Here is a 17,031-nt window from a genome sequence, read left to right as displayed (position 1 = left end):
AGACTTCACTTCAATAAAATACTTTAATATCTTAAAGTATTAAGACTATCTAATTATTTGAAAACCTCTCACCGATCCAATATAAGTAATTTTAAATCATATTCTAAAACTCATCCCGGGAAATAATATATTTGAAAACCCAATTAATGAATTTTTTATTTTTATTTTTTTCTTCTTCTGAATTATGGTGAAGTTTGATTAATATTAATAAAAAATAAACTGAAATGGTCACTATAGTAATTATTTTGTTTTTAATTGGAAAACAACGAGAAATTGTCTCCACGTGGTGGTTCAAAGAGCAAATAGAAAGGGTATATATTAGATTATTCGATATTTCTTAATTATATTAGGTAGGATTATAATTAATTTGTAATTTTTTTTATAATGGGAAAAATATATTAATGAAGGATATTTTAATGTTTATAAAACTAAAAATAGTTTATGAAAGTGTTAATATTTTTAATTTTTGGTTTTTTTACAATTTAGTCTTTAGTCAAATTAATGATGAGCTCGTTTAATTTTTTAATAAGAAATAGATGCTAACATATTGGTCGAAGTGTTATTGGTGTCTCTTAAAGCATCATAATCTAAAAACAAATGTTTTTTTGATTCCATTATTCCACAAGTGCAAAAGGTACACAATTGTTTTCCTCAACCTTCTTTTGGTATTTTCCATCATGTCCTTTCACACCAAAGTTTATGTGAGTTAGTTTTTAATTGAGCAATAAGAATTTGTTCTTTCCATATAATGCGAGCTCCAATGTATTTTTTTGTAGTGGGGTTCAATTCCTCAACATAGTACTTCTTCTTTCTACCCAACTCTTCTTCTACTCATTTCTCATATAAGCTTACAAAACTTCTCCATCTCAAAATCCTTTACCTCCTTGCTATTTGCGAGACAAATATTGAATTAATATTCATATTTTGCATCCATTTGTTGTTTTGTCTCATCCATGATTTTTTCTTTCACTCATGCCTTTGTTGGAGATAACTTTAGGCTATCTACCTACTCCCATCTCTTCAATTCTTTTTAGATATTTTATAAAACACACCATAGCAATTTTTGAAACTTTTTGTTTTGAATTTTCTCATGATCAAGCATTTTTGGATCTTCACAGTTTGTTTCAATTTTGAGATTGGGGTACTGCTAACCCATAATTCACACCTATATAACATCATTGGAAAAAATGAGTCCAAAAAGCACTTTGACCATTTTCCGATCCCATAACAATGCCTGTCTGTATCCATTTTGGAGAGCATATAATGTCTTCCACCCTGTTAAAATCCTCTTCTTTTTGTAGTGCTCCCAATTAAATTTGTTGAAATCAATCCCGAGGTACTTGTACTACTTTACTTCTTCAAGAATGTTACCCTCAAAGAAGAATGTATGTTGGAGGTACTTGTACTCCTTTACTTCTTCCGGAATGTTACACTCAAAGAAGAATGTATATTGGTGCTGCTTTCTTTTATTAGACAAATCTTCCTTTTATTAGAGAAAATCACTATTTTGGTCTTATTCTCCTTTACTTCTTCAAGAATGCTACCCTCAAAGAAGAATGTATGTTGGCTTTGCTTTCTCTTATTAGACAAATTTTCTTTTTATTAGAGAAAATCACTGTTTTGTTCTTATTGGTATTGAATAAAGTTGAATCCTTATAGTGTAAACAATGAAAATAAAATTGAATCTATTGACCGGAGAGACCCATTGTACAACCTAGTACGGGAAATGTGTAAGTATGTCAATGCTCAATTTGGAGTAGAGACTCATTGTACAACCTCATATCCGAAATGAGTAAGTATGTTCGTGCTCAATTTGGAGTTGATAAGTGTCCCTCTTAAAATAAAAATAAAATATTTTTTAAATACAAAATCAATATCCACTATAATAAAAATAACAAAAATGAATATGTTAATTCTCCATATGATGTAATATAATTTCATGTAAAGTAATTAAAAACAAAAGAAATTGTTAAAGATAATAATTTAATACTGTATATAATAAAGATATTCAAGCTAGGTTATCAATAAAATATTTTAATACCAACTAATATTGATATATACTTAAAAAATATAAATAACAAAAAAATCAACTATGTAATTTTAATGTCAACTATGTATATATAATATATTGTTTTAATATATATATATATATATATATATATATATATATATATATATTTTGAAAGAAAAAAAGTTTTATGTTTAAAACATTTGAAGTAGTGTTAGTGTTTTACAGTTTGGTCCTTTTTAAGTATATATATAGCATTCAAAAGTACTACTTAAGCAATGAAAAATTACACATTGTTTTTTGCAATCTCAAAGAAGTTTTTACGTGAATAAATTTTCTCCCTCTCATCTCATATTAGATTCATGCTTAAGATGGATCTATACTAGTTATTTTGCATGTAATCAAATAAGTCTTAAGACTTTTAGCTGATTTTATTATTACTATTTTGAGTTAGTTATATCTATATATATATATATATATATATATATATATATATATATAGATAGATATATATATATATATATATATAGTCATGAAGATTCTTAATTTATAAATAAGCTTTGTTACAATTTTATGGCCCAAGATTATAGCTTATCAATATTACATGCCCAAAAAAACTATAACTCATTTCATATAGTATGTGTTTAAATAATTTTTTTAATTACTCATTTTAATTAAATAAGGAAAAAAATATAACTAGTTTGGAAGTTAATCTTAATCTTTGATTTGTGAATAAAACTAAACATAATTTTTACTATTATATGGAAATTAATTTTTTACCATCAACATAATAATGATTAATAATTAAATTCAAGTTATAAAATCTCTATTCCAAAATAAACAAACCTATCAACCTAATAACACAAATTCTTAAAATTTATGAAGTTTTAAATAACATAAATTCTCGCTATTTAAAAAACTTTATTTTTCGGTGAAAGAGGTGAATTCCTTTATTGCCAATGAAGTCGTGGTCAGAATACTTTCTACTGAAATTCATCCTGCAGATTATATCTTTGGTAAGGGTCGACACAGTTTGGCCAATGTTTATTGGATTGGTCTGAATTATTAGTAATAGATCGAATCATAATAGAGACTTCCTCTTTTCTTATAAAGCGGAAGTAATCCAACCGTTTGGAGCTGAGCATTTGTAAAACACAGACCTTACGCATTTGCCTCCAGTAAGGGCCATATGGAGCAGACGCGACGTCTGAATAATTATACAACAAGTAATTACCTGCAATTGATGGAGATCTGCTGGCAAAAAGAAGATCACGAGTCTTCATAAACTCGAACTCCCTTGCCATCTCGGGAGAAGAGATGACCAAGACGAGCTTGGAGCCGAAGTAGAGAGACATAAGAGGCCCGGATTTCAGAGACAGTGCTGCCAGTGCTTGGTGCGGAAGCCCTCCCAGTATGTAAAGCATATTTCCGAGGATGGGAAACGGGAAAGGCCTAGGGGGCAGCTTCCTGTTTCTTACCCTGACGAAGAAGCTCCATCCCACCACCAAAGCAACCAGCGCCGCAGCGAGTTTCAGACAAAACTCAAAGTAGTTAGGAAGTGGGCTCGCATATCCCAACCCATTCCCCATTATGACTTACAATATCCAAGGCTTCACCCTCTCACGCAACAGAAATACATATAAGGGGTGTTGTAATTGTGTCGGGAATTTCTGGTTATTCCAAACAAAATACAGTGGAAAAATCCTCTGTTTCCACTGTTGAGAATTTTCTGATAAATTCCGAAACAACAAAAATATGAACAGAGAGCAATACTCTGTTTTCTGATAATTCAAAAACACAAGAACAGAGCATAAAATAATACTCTACTTTGCCTCAGGATCAAAAACTGATCAAAATAATACTTTGTTTTTGACACAGAAAAATACTCTGTTTTTAACTCAGAAAAACAGAAAAATTCGTTCTCTGGAAACGGTGTTGCAGCAACACAGTTTTTTTTCAGTTGCTGTAACTTGTGTTGCAGCAACGCTGTTCGTGGTGTTGCAGCAACGTAAATTTTTTACGTTAAGTATTTTTTGAGTTACGGTGTAATAGCAACGGGGATTTTTGACGTCAAGTATTTTTCGACTTACGGTGTAACAGCAACAGGCAAAAAGAAACTTTTATTTATGAATGATAAACTAACTGATAAAATAAGTCTTCCTCACGTAGAGGGATCTTCACAAAATATTATGCTAAAGAGCATCTTCCTCTTGAGAGAGGGATTACAACAGGAACGCTTCAGTTCCACAAAAACAACTATCTCAGAAAATTTCAGCACTGCTGTGCAATACAAAAAAAAATCTCTTGTTCTACACTGTTGTGTGTTACAAAAGGACTTTCAATCTATATATGTTTCTATCTGTTTTCTACTTCTGTTTCTGTTTCTATTTATAGTGCAGGAAAGGGTCATCACCGCTTTAACTTGCTGATGAAGTCTCTGCTGCTCATGATTAACAGATTTGATCTTTTGCTGTATTTCTTGAGTCGGTGATGATGAAATCTATGACTGATAAATGCTGCGTCGGCTCGAGGCTCGTTCTTTTCTCTTTCATCCGTTCTGCTTATTAATATGGTTATTGAAAAGTAATGGTGTAGCGCTGGATCTGATCTTCTTCCTTCTGGAAACTCAAAAATAATTAAAGAGTGAAAAGATGGTAATGGCGGTGACTTAAAAGATCGGGAAAAAATGTGGGGCGCCGGATCACGACAAATAGATAAAGTAGCTGCTGCTGTTCTGTTCACTGCAGTTGAAATTATAATTTCAACACTCCCCTTTAATTTCAACTGCTGGGTTATCATTCATACCCAGAAGTTTCCTTAAAAACTCAAAACTTTTCTGATCCAATGGCTTTGTCAGAATATCCGCAACCTGTTCCTGAGTCCTGCAATGTTGTAAAATGATTTCTCCATTGTTCACCAATTCTCTGATGTAGTGAAACTTTGTGTCTATGTGTTTTGTTCTCTTGTGGAATACAGAGTTCTTGGATAATACAATAGCTGAGCTATTGTCACAAAAAATAACTGTTGTTGTTTCCTGCTCCTGGCATAGACTTCTCAACATTCTCCTCATCCAAACTGCTTGACATGCTGCTGCTGTAGCTACCACATACTCTGCTTCTGCTGTAGACAATGCCACAATTGGTTGTTTCTTGGAAGCCCATGAAATGGCTCCTGAACCTATGTGAAAAATGTAACCAGATGTGCTTTTCCGGTCATCTACACTTCTAGCCCAATCACTATCTGTGTATCCAACTAAATCTGAACATTCTGAAACAATATAAAATATGCCATACCTTTTTGTACCTTTAACATACCTTAGAATTCTCTTTGCTGCCTGCCAATGTGTTTCTTTTGGCTTCTCCATGAATCTGGAAATTAAACTAACAACATACATTATGTCTAGCCTAGTTGCAGTCAAATACATGAGGCTGCCAACTATGCTCTTGTACACACTAGGGTCAAAATCCTTGCTGCTGTCTTCTTTGCTGAGTTTTAATCCCATCACTGTGGGAGTGATTGCTGCCTTTCTGTCCTTCATGTTAAATCTGCTCAACACTTCATTTACATATTTTGCCTGTGAAATAAAAATTCCATTTTCATTTTGATCTACTTCTATTCCTAAGAAGTATCTCAGCAAACCCATGTCAGTCATCTCAAATTCTTTTTTCATGACTGATTTGAAATTTTCAATGAGGTAGTCATCATTACCTGTAAAAATCACATCATCAACATATAACACAACAATTAAAATTTTACAGTCCTTTTCTTTGATGTAAACAGTGGGTTCTCCCTCACACTTCTCAAATCCATTTTCCAGTAGATAGGAATCTATCCTACTGTACCACGCTCTTGGCGCTTGCTTCGGCCCATAAAGAGCTTTCTTCAATCCGCAGACTTTGTGCTCTTGGCCTTTCTTTTCATAGCCTAGAGGTTGCTCAATGTAAACCTCTTCCATTAATACTCCATTCAAAAATGCTGACTTCACGTCCATTTGGTAAACTTTCCATTTGTTTTGTGCTGCTATGGACAACACTGCTCTTACTGTTTCCATTCTTGCAACTGGTGCGAAAGTCTCCTCATAATCTCTCCCATACTGCTGCTTGTATCCCTTGACAACAAGTCTTGCCTTATGCCTTTCTATCTTTCCTTCAGCATTACTCTTGTTCTTGTAGACCCATTTAACTCCAATGACTTCTTTACCTTTTGGTAGCTCAACTAAATCCCATGTCTTATTTCTTTCTATTGCATTTATCTCCTCATCCATAGCTTCTATCCATTTCTTATCTTTAATTGCTTCTTCGAAATGAACAGGGTCATCAACACTACAATACAAAGCAAACAGGGAATTCATTCCTTCATCATAAATATCACTTAAATTTCTGAATTTCTTACCTCTTTCATTCGGTGTGCAAGTGCTTGTAGATGCACTTGAATTTCCTCCTTTTGGTGTGCTTGGAGAAGCACTCTCATTTCTCCTCAAGGGTGTCTCTTGCTGTTCTGTTGTTGGCGCTGCTATTTGGGGATGTGTTTCAGCTAACTCCTCATCATCATCATCATGAGACAAACATTTTTTAACATTAACTGTTTTCTCTATGCTTCCATCCCAAGCTTCCTCTTCAATAAATTGAACATCTCTGCTCACAAAAAACTTCTTGGTGGATGGGATATACAACCTGTAAGCTTTGGGTTCTTCACTGTATCCAATGAAAATACATTTCTCCCCTTTGCTGTCCAATTTCTTCCTTAGCTGATCTGGAATGTGTGCATAAGCCACACAACCAAAAACTTTCATGTGGGTAACTCCTTGCTTTCTCCTACTCCATGCTTCCTCTGGCACTTTATTCATTACTGCTTTTGTATGACATCTATTCAAAATATATACTGCACAGTGTACAGCTTCAGCCCAATAATCATTTGCCAAATGCTTTGCCTTTAACATGCTCCTCGCCATATCCATGATTGTTCTGTTTTTCCTTTCAACAACTCCATTTTGCTGCGGGGTGTACCTTGTTGTAAATTTCTTATGAATTCCATTTTCTCTACAAAAACATAAAAATTCTTTGGAAATATACTCACCTCCTCTGTCAGTTCTCAAAATCTTGATGCGCAACCCACTCTGATTTTCTACAAGTGCTTTGAAATTTTGAAATTTTTCAAACACTTCACTCTTATTCTTCAGAAAATAAACCCAAGTCTTTCTGGTAAAGTCATCAATAAATGTTAGAAAATATTGGCTGCCTGCAAGCAATGGAGCTTGCATCGGTCCACATAAATCCGAGTGGATAATTTCTAAGGGTGCTTTTGCCCTTATGCTTTTTCCGGTTGGAAAACTTTCTCTGTGTTGTTTCCCCAATATACAACCTTCACAAAGGCTGTCTGGCTTTTCTATCAGTGGTAATCCTCTTACCATTCATTTTCTACTCAACAAATTAAGACCTCCAAAGTTGAGATGTCCAAATCTCAAATGCCACAACCAATTTTCATCCTTTGGTATGCTTTGGAGAGCCTCTTGTGTCACTGCTGCAACTACTTCTTTATTTTTCAAATCTACTCTTATTCTGAGAGGGAACATCCTGTTCCTTGTCATCTTCACTTCAGCAATACAACGTTTGCTGGGTAATCTATCCATGATGGTGCATACATCATTCTCAAAGAAAACATTGTAACCCTTCTGAACAAGTTGTCCAATACTCAAGAGATTACAATTCATTCCAGGAACATAATAGACATCTGCTATGGTTTTCTTTTCACCTTTCTTTGTAAATATTTTAACTTCTCCTTTTCCCATAACAAAAATTTTACTATCAGTCCCAAGTGTGACTTGTGACTGCACACTCTGATCTAAAACAGAAAACAGGGCTATGTTTCCTGTCATATGGTTGCTGCAACCAAAATCTAGAAACCATATATCCTCACTGTTTGTTTCAGCCATATTACAAACTAACAACACATTATCTTGACTGATATTTGCACTAGATCTATTACTCATATCATGCTGCTTCTTCCTACATTCATTTGCATAGTGCCCATATTTTTTACAATAATAACATTGGACATTGGATTTTTCATACCTTTGTCCTTGAGCATGATGTTGTCCACTTTGTTGACTGCTGCCATGGCCTTGGTTCTGATTTGGATTGCTGCCTCTTCCTTGAACGTTTGCTGGACTGTTTCTTCCGCCTCTGTATTGGGTTCTTCCTCTTCCTCTCTTGTTTCCTCTGCCTTGACCTCTTCCTCTTCCAAATGACATCTGGGTCTTGAATGCTTGCTCTAGAGATGAGTTTTCATTTCTACTCAACCTCTGCTCATGTGTTATCAGTGATGCATGAAGTTCATCAACTGAAAAATTTGAGAGATCCTTTGTCTCTTCTATGGTGGTGACAATCACATCAAACTTTGAGGGTAGGCACCCCAATAGTTTCTCCACAATCCTCCTTTCTTCAAGAGTTTCTCCATGAGACCTTATCCGTGTGACCAAACCAATTTCTTGTGTGAAGAATGAGTCAATATTGTCTGACTCTTTCATACACAGGTTCTCAAAATCTTTCCTCAGCAACTGTAGTTTTGTTGTCTTCACTTTCTCCATGCCTTGATAGGCTGTCTTGAGAGTTTGCCATGCTTCTCTGGATGTCTTGGCTGCTGCTATCCTCGGAAACACACTCTCATGCACTGCTTGATATAAAAGTACAAAGGCTTTTGAGTCCTTCTTCTTATTGCTCTTCAACAGCTCTTTCTCTGCCTGAGTTAATCCAATAAACTCTTCTTCATTTGCTGGTTCTTCAAATCCATATTCAACAAGTTCTCATAAATCTTGTGAGGCAAACACGGCTCTCATGGTTATTGCCCAGTAGTCATAATTTTTCCCATTGAACTGTGGGAGCTGGGTATTATACATACCCACGCTGGTGCTGGCCATTCTTACAATACTTGACTGTAAAAAAAATCACTTAATTTTCTTCAGCAGCTACACAAAAAACTAATCTGAAAAATACCTTGATAGCGGTTTCGCTCTGCTGGATAATTTTCTGCAGCAAAAAATCTTCTTTTAGCTTCTTTGATGTCTTCAAAGAGCCTGGACAAGCTCTGATACCATGTCGAGAATTTCTGGTTATTCCAAACAAAATACAGTGGAAAAATCCTCTGTTTCCACTGTTGAGAATTTTCTGATAAATTCTGAAACAACAAAAATATGAACAGAGAGCAATACTCTGTTTTCTGATAATTCAAAAACACAAGAACAGAGCATAAAATAATACTCTACTTTGCCTCGGGATAAAAAACTGATCAAAATAATACTTTGTTTTTTACACAGAAAAATACTCTGTTTTTAATTCAGAAAAATAGAAAAATTCGTTCTCTGGAAACGGTGTTGCAGCAACACAGTTTTTTTTCAGTTGCTGTAACTTGTGTTGCAGCAACGCTGTTCGTGGTGTTGTAGCAACTTAAATTTTTTACGTCAAGTATTTTTTGAGTTACGGTGGAACAGCAACGGGGATTTTTGACGTCAAGTATTTTTCGACTTACGGTGTAACAGAAACAGGCAAAAATAAACTTTTATTTATGAACGATAAACTAACTGATAAAATAAGTCTTCCTCACGTAGAGGGATCTTCACAAAATATTATGCTAAAGAGCATCTTCCTCTTGAGAGAGGGATTACAACAGGAACACTTCAGTTCCACAAAAACAACTATCTCAGAAAATTTCAGCACTGCTGTGCAATACAAAAAAAACTCTCTTGTTCTACACTGCTGTGTGTTACAAAAGGACTTTCAATCTATATATGTTTCTATCTGTTTTCTACTTCTGTTTCTGTTTCTATTTATAGTGCGGGAAAGGGTCATCACCGCTTTAACTTGCTGATGAAGTCTCTGCTGCTCATGATTAACATATTTGATCTTTTGTTGTATTTCTTGAGTCGGTGATGATGAAATCTATGACTGATAAATGCTGCGTCGGCTCGAGGCTGGTTCTTTTCTCTTTCAGCCGTTCTGCTCATTAATACAGTTGTTGAAAAGTAATGGTGTAGCGCTGGATCTGATCTTCTTCCTTCTGGAAACACAAAAATAATTAAAGAGTGAAAAGATGGTAATGGCGGTGACTTAAAAGATCGGGAAAAAATGTGGGGCGCCGGATCACGACAAATAGATAAAGTCGATGCTGCTGTTCTGTTCACTGCAGTTGAAATTATAATTTCAACAAATTGATGATCAGTTGGTTAACACAATTATTCTCCCGACAAGTGAAGGCAAATGAACGTTCATTCCATCGTATGTAGATGGCTACATGGCAAGTCTGCCACCGCTTTGTCCAGGAGAATATATATAGATAGATATTATATATTTTATTGAAGATAGACTCAAACATACAACAAACTATAAACTATAAATACTAATTTTTAATTAAACATACATAATTTTAAATTATATTCCAAAACTTATTTTAAATTAATAGTGTGGACAATTATGATGGGCTGCTACTCAGTCAACACCATTATTTAAGAAATGTTCGGTAAAGGGTAGACTTTTATTTCTATCCAATATCTAACATTGAACCATTAAAATAAATTCTTAATCGAGCATAATTTTTTTTAAATTATACCATGTGATCTTGAAATGATTTGGTGAGGTATACTTTCATGCTATCAAATACCTAAGAATGTTGAACCATTAAGATTAATTCTTAATCAAACATTGACAATTCTAAAGTATACTCAAAAACTTAATTTAGTAGTGTGGATAATTATGATTGACCACTATTAAGAGTCAACACTATTATTTAAGAAAAACAATTTTATCTTGGAATGACTTGGTGGTTTGTAAAGGGTAGACTTTCATTTTGTTGTATGTAGATGGATTACAAGCAAGTTTGCCACCACTTTGTCGAAGAGTGTATATATATATATATATGAAAATTTATTATAGTTGACTGAAATTTTTGATAGTGTGGATAATTATGATTGAATATCATTAAAATAATATTTTTGTTATTTAAGATTAATTCTTAATCAAACGTTTGACAAGTTTAAATTATACTCCAAAACTTAATTTAGTAGTGTGGATAGTTATAATTGACCACTATTAAGAGTCAACACTCTTATTTAAGAAAATCCATCTTATCTTGGAATAACTTGTTTCCATCTTATCTTGGAATAACTTGGTGGTTTGGAATGGGTAGAATTTCACTCATACTAAAATACTTAAGAATGTTGAAGTATTAATATAAATTCTTAATCAAGCATAAACAATTTTGAATTATAGTCCAAAACGTAAATGAGTGGTATAGACAATCATGATTGACTACTAGTAAGAGTCAATACTATTATTTAAGAAAAACCATATTATCTTGGAATATGGTGAGGATTGTAATTACTTTATTTATTTAAGAACAAAGAGAAATTATTTCCACATGGTTTGAGAAAAGTAAATAGTAAATAAAGAAGTTATATATATATATATATATATATATATATATATATATATATATATATATATATATATATATAATATTAAGATTTAATATTATGGTTTAACATTAGGTTTAAAATATCATGTTATATAATGTTAGGCTTATTAATATTGATATAGGCTTATATCAATCACATTTATATATTTACTAATGTGATAGTGCATGTGCTTGATATACTTCTATCAACATATTAACTGTGTTTAATAATGTGGTTGTGCTAATTTGATACTTCTCAACTATGGTGATGTGTAAGATTAGAATCAACTTCTCTTTTAAGTGTAAAAATACATCACTATATTGTAAAAAATGCAAATAAAGTTGACTTTATTATTATGTTTGTAATCCAATAAGTTTGGAGACGTTTCCATACGCAATGTGAATAAGTTGAATTTATTATTTTGTTTGTAATTGAATAAGTTTTCAGAATTCTTTATCATTATTTTGTACAAATAAAAACTATTTTATACAAACAAGAAGTGCTAAAATCTCGCAAAATTTATGAGGTTTTAATTAACATAAATTCTCATGAGGTGTAGACCAATTGGCTTGCTTGTGGTTTAGTTCCACCTATGTAACAAGGTAAGTTAAGATGAAAGTAGAATAGAAGAAAGGAGGAACAACATGTTAGATAAGTTGTATTTCAACTTGAAAATGATAATGATGTAAGGGAGTAGGAAGAAAATGAGGAATACCTTGTTAGATAAGTTGTAATTCAACTTGAAAGTGATAATGAAGTACGAAAATAGGAATAAGTTTGGATAAACAAGGTTAAGAATTTATACAAATGCTTTTCTTCCTACATTTTTTTTTAAATTTTTATTTTGTTAATAAAATATTATTCCTTAGAGATGAGAGGAGTGTGTGGGTCCATTTTAGACCTTAGAGGAAAAAATTAAAATTCCTTTGCATGGGCATGATTGATGATTCAAATTGTCATAAAATCATCATCATTAGGGACTCAAAAAGTACAATAAGAGTGCGATTAAAAACCAAAGTCATGCCAATGAGGCAAAGAATCAAAAGTCCATCAAAATTCTATAAAAACATGCCAAATTTAGCTAAATTCAAATGGAAAGGAAATGTGTACACCAATGTTTGTTTGAAGATAAACATAAGCAATCCTTAATTTAGGTCTCATAGCCTTCATTGTAATTGACCAATAGAACAAGAAACACACAAAGTTAAGTGTTATGGAGGACAATATATCCACCCTCCTCCATGATTACAATTAAGATGTGTGGGACAATATAGGGCTTAAGTGATGTAACAAAATGAATTAGAGAGGACAAAGGATTTATGGTTTGAGTTTTAGTTTGAGCTACATAAATTAGAAGGGCCAACACATTAAGCTTAAAATTTGTAATGGAATTGGGAAGGAGGATTAGTTTAGAAGATTAATTGATTCCATCACTCCATTAGATATAAGCTCAATGAGAATAGTAAAGGAAGAAATAACAAGAAGGTAGTGACAAAGAGAGATTGGATAAATTTGAATGATGATGTATATGTAGTCATGGTGCATAAGTACTTCACTATAGCTAGGCTTACTATGACTACACCATGACTACTTATATCTAGCTACTAGCAAATACTAAACTAAATTTGAAAAGAAACTATAGCTAGGCTTACTAATGCAAATAAGAAATACATTATGGAATTAAAAAAATAAATGTGCTTCACTTATAACCATGTTTTTCTCTCTATTTTGCCTTTAAAATTTAGAATATGCTAGCATGCTTCTCTGAGTTGGCTCCAAAGTGTTAAAGAGGAATAACTGGTTGAGCAAAAGCTGCTTGCTCTTCCAAGTTCAGGATATGGAACAAATCAAGAAGTCAACATTGATTTGACGGATTTTGATGCTTCTCTGAGTTGGCTCCAAAGTGTTAAAGAGGAATAACTGGTTGAGCAAAAGCTGCTTGCTCTTCCAAGTTCAGGATATGGAACAAATCAAGAAGTCAACATTGATTTGACGGATTTTGTGGAAAACATGTTTTCTTACATAGTTCAAAATTAAAGTTTTATTAGGTTTATTCATTCACATTTACTCTTTTAGAGGAAGAAGAGTTGAAGTGAATAGAAAATAATAAAATCGTAATTTTGACATTTATAATTATGGAAAAAGAAAGAATGAGAAAAATACTCTTTTGTTGAAAAATTGATGGTGGCATTTTGATAACATAAACTATTGGTTTCTATTTAAAAAAAAGAGAAATATTTTTACATATTCTTTAAATTTTCAAGAAAATAAATAAATTAACTAAATAGAATGTTAGAGAAGATTAAGGTAAAATTGAAAAGCTTCAGAGAAGAGAGTGTTTTGAAAATCAATGGTGGGAAAATGTGTTATTGGGAAATGGAGGCTCTAATATCTTAGTACGACTAGGTTAAGAGGTGTAAGGACTTACAACATAAAGAATATTAAAAAAATTAATGTCTTAGGGATTTACATTTATTTCCTAGAACAATTTAGATAGTTCATGGTAGTTTCATTTTATAAAAATTTATTCAAGGAAAATTTTAAGGATGATTTATATATATATATTTAAATCTAAAAATATTAGCGAATATTTCTTATTTGTAATATGCAAACTATAAAAAGTGTGGAGATATTTTTGTAAAAATTTTCAGACTTATAATAATTTTATATAGTATATATAAAAATTTTGGTTAAACTAATCATATTTAAAAAAAAATCATTTTTTTTGAAAAAACATAAAAGAATCAACCAATCTTTAAATATAAGACACAATTTTTACAACACTACTTAGTCACCCCTTATAATGTTGTCTTATAATGTTGTGAGTTGTGGAAGGCATTACTATCATCTTGTATTCTACTTTTGATTTTTGACATGAAAAATGAATCACGAAGAATTGTGAAAATACTATTATGGACACTGTATCCAGATCAATACTAGTTTTCTGACGATGTAATTACTCCTATAATCTGAGGCCTAGGTTAAGGTTAAGTTAATAAAAAAGTTTATCTCATTAATGTTGGCCATGTTGCCCCTTGACATGGCAAGTGCTAGCGGAACTTAAGGATTTGTAGTTATTCCATATGGCAAAATCACTAGTGATTAGCGATACATAGGTACATACATGTATATAAATATATATACACGTTCAAAGGACAAAACTTGTTAGAAGAAAAGTTTTTCTATTATATTCCTCATTGGTGTATAATTGGTTAGAAATTAGAATATTTAACCTTAGTCGAGATTCTTAATATTATATATTTGTGTTTGTGTATATATTTAAACTAAGATGAAATTCAACAAAAATGCATAAGATGAAATAGCATTTTAGTGATGAGAAAAGACAAATTCAAAAGATGGTTGAGATCATTTAGGTTTGAGATATTATTTTTGGGATTATTTGGGTAGAGTAAGTTAGTGATTTATGATTCATATCCATGAGCATTAGTTTCTATTGACTATTTTTCTCATGATTTTGAATAGTTCACTTAGCACATAGCACTCAGTGCATCACGTGATGCTCATAGGTGTGAGTAAGTTGGTCAAATTAAAATTAGTAGAAAGAAGCACATAATCTTAATCATCACCTCCAAAATTTCTCCTGATATCTAATACTTATAGAAAATCACCCATTCCTCTAACTCAAATATACTTAACCATAATTTTTCCACAGTCAAACCCATTTAACTTGTAGACTCCATTTGTGAAACCATTCTCTTGATAAGTTTAATGTATATTTAATTAAAACATTTTCATTGATATGAAAAATCTATATAACTACTCTTTTTGTATGTTATGGTGAACGTAAGACTAAGGAGACTGCGGCCCGCTTTCCATACATTGATGGAGATTATTGGCTGGGTGTTGTTGAGGATATTTTAATGCAATTTAAATAAGAGGAAGAAGATGAAAGAAAACACCACAAAAACAAAAAGGCTAGTACAAAGAGGTCCTCAAAAGCTACTACACACAGAGCTTTCTAGCAACAGCTCGAAGAATGCTATGCTAATGCAGAAAGTAAAATTTTTGTGATTGGCTTTCTCTTTTAATATTTAATTAATGGCTTGGTTAATAGAAATATATTATTCCATTTTCATGTCCGTGTAAGTTGAATCGTGATGTATTTTTTTGCTACTTATTATTTGTTTGATGTACATTTTCAGCTTGGGCATATAATTATGGAATGAAAGAAGAAAGAATTTGTCATGGTTCATTTGCAACCTTGCATGCACACATTGTTGTTTATTTGAGTATTTTTGTTTAGATTGTGTTTCGTTGAATATTTCACAATCAGATTAATATAGGCACAGTCTGTTTAATTATCAAATATTTAACGAATCATCAATCGAGATAAGCTCAAAGTGTCTGTCACTAAGTTTCCAGCCAATGAAAGAATTTCCAGTTTTTGATATTAGTTTGACTATTATCACACTGTAAAAGTGGTAATTAGGTGGAAGCTATATGTGTTTTCAATCTCATCGATAAGCAATATTTGTTTTGAAGTCCAGCCATCGTGATATGGGTTGAATTTAAGTAAAGTAAGTTGAAGATGGATTTTATTGATTGATTTTAAATTTTGACTATAAAATTATTTTGATGTGATTAATTGGAAAGAGAATCTCGTAACAATTTCATCTTACAATATTTTGATTTATTTGTCTATGTCCGCTTAATTCATGCAAATTATTTTTGCAATCTAATGTTCTCTATGAAATTGTGTTATGTCTCCCCTGGTGCTGCTCCTTGCACTCTACAATTGCAAATTATTTTTGCAATCTAATGTTCTCTATGAAATTGTGTTATGTCTCCCCTGGTGCTGCTCCTTGCACTCTACAATTACACTCGATGATTGTTTGCAAACCATGGACTTTGATCCCTGCCTATGGCCACCATTCAACGAATGAAACTCACGCTCATAGAATTGGTTTTAATTTTTTCACTGTTATCTGATCAATATGACTACTAAAACAAAATCATTAAACCTCCTAAATAGACTCATCGGTTTGTTGTGCTTATTTGACCCACCCGTCATGACAGTGTATAAATTATTCTCTGGGATCTCAACCTTGATATATATATTGGGAAACTTGTTCATGCTTTAAAAACATTTATATAGACACTTTTTTTTGAATCAAAATAGTTTTTATTTAATTAAATTATATTTAAATAATGTTAGATTATAGTTTTCATGGTGTGTTATGATATAAAATGTATTACAATTTTTTTAATTAAAAAATCAATTTTAAACTTATATATAGTAGTGGATAAAGGCCAAAAGCTATGGAGTTTTGGTGTTTGGAATCTATTTACAAGTAATCCCACAAGTGTTCTCTAATATAATTTTTTTTCTTTTTATATATAATTATAATTATAATTATAATTATAATTTGGTCAAATACCTACTTTTCATTCTCTAAAAACCCAATAAAAGATTTCTCAATAAAAAGTAAGAAAGAACTGACCAATACCATTTGACTACGAGAAAGCAGAATGAACAGACCAACTAAAAGTTTAACAGAAAGAGATGGCATTATAGGCTGACGTCAAATTTGTCCTCATAGTTGGAATTTGGAATTTT

The sequence above is a fragment of the Pinus tabuliformis genome, chromosome 1_1 (genome assembly GCF_031772625.1).
Source record: "Pinus tabuliformis cultivar Carrire ecotype Pingquan chromosome 1_1, CPIR1, whole genome shotgun sequence".
Taxonomy (NCBI): domain Eukaryota; kingdom Viridiplantae; phylum Streptophyta; class Pinopsida; order Pinales; family Pinaceae; genus Pinus; species Pinus tabuliformis.
This window is presented reverse-complemented; position numbering follows the sequence as displayed.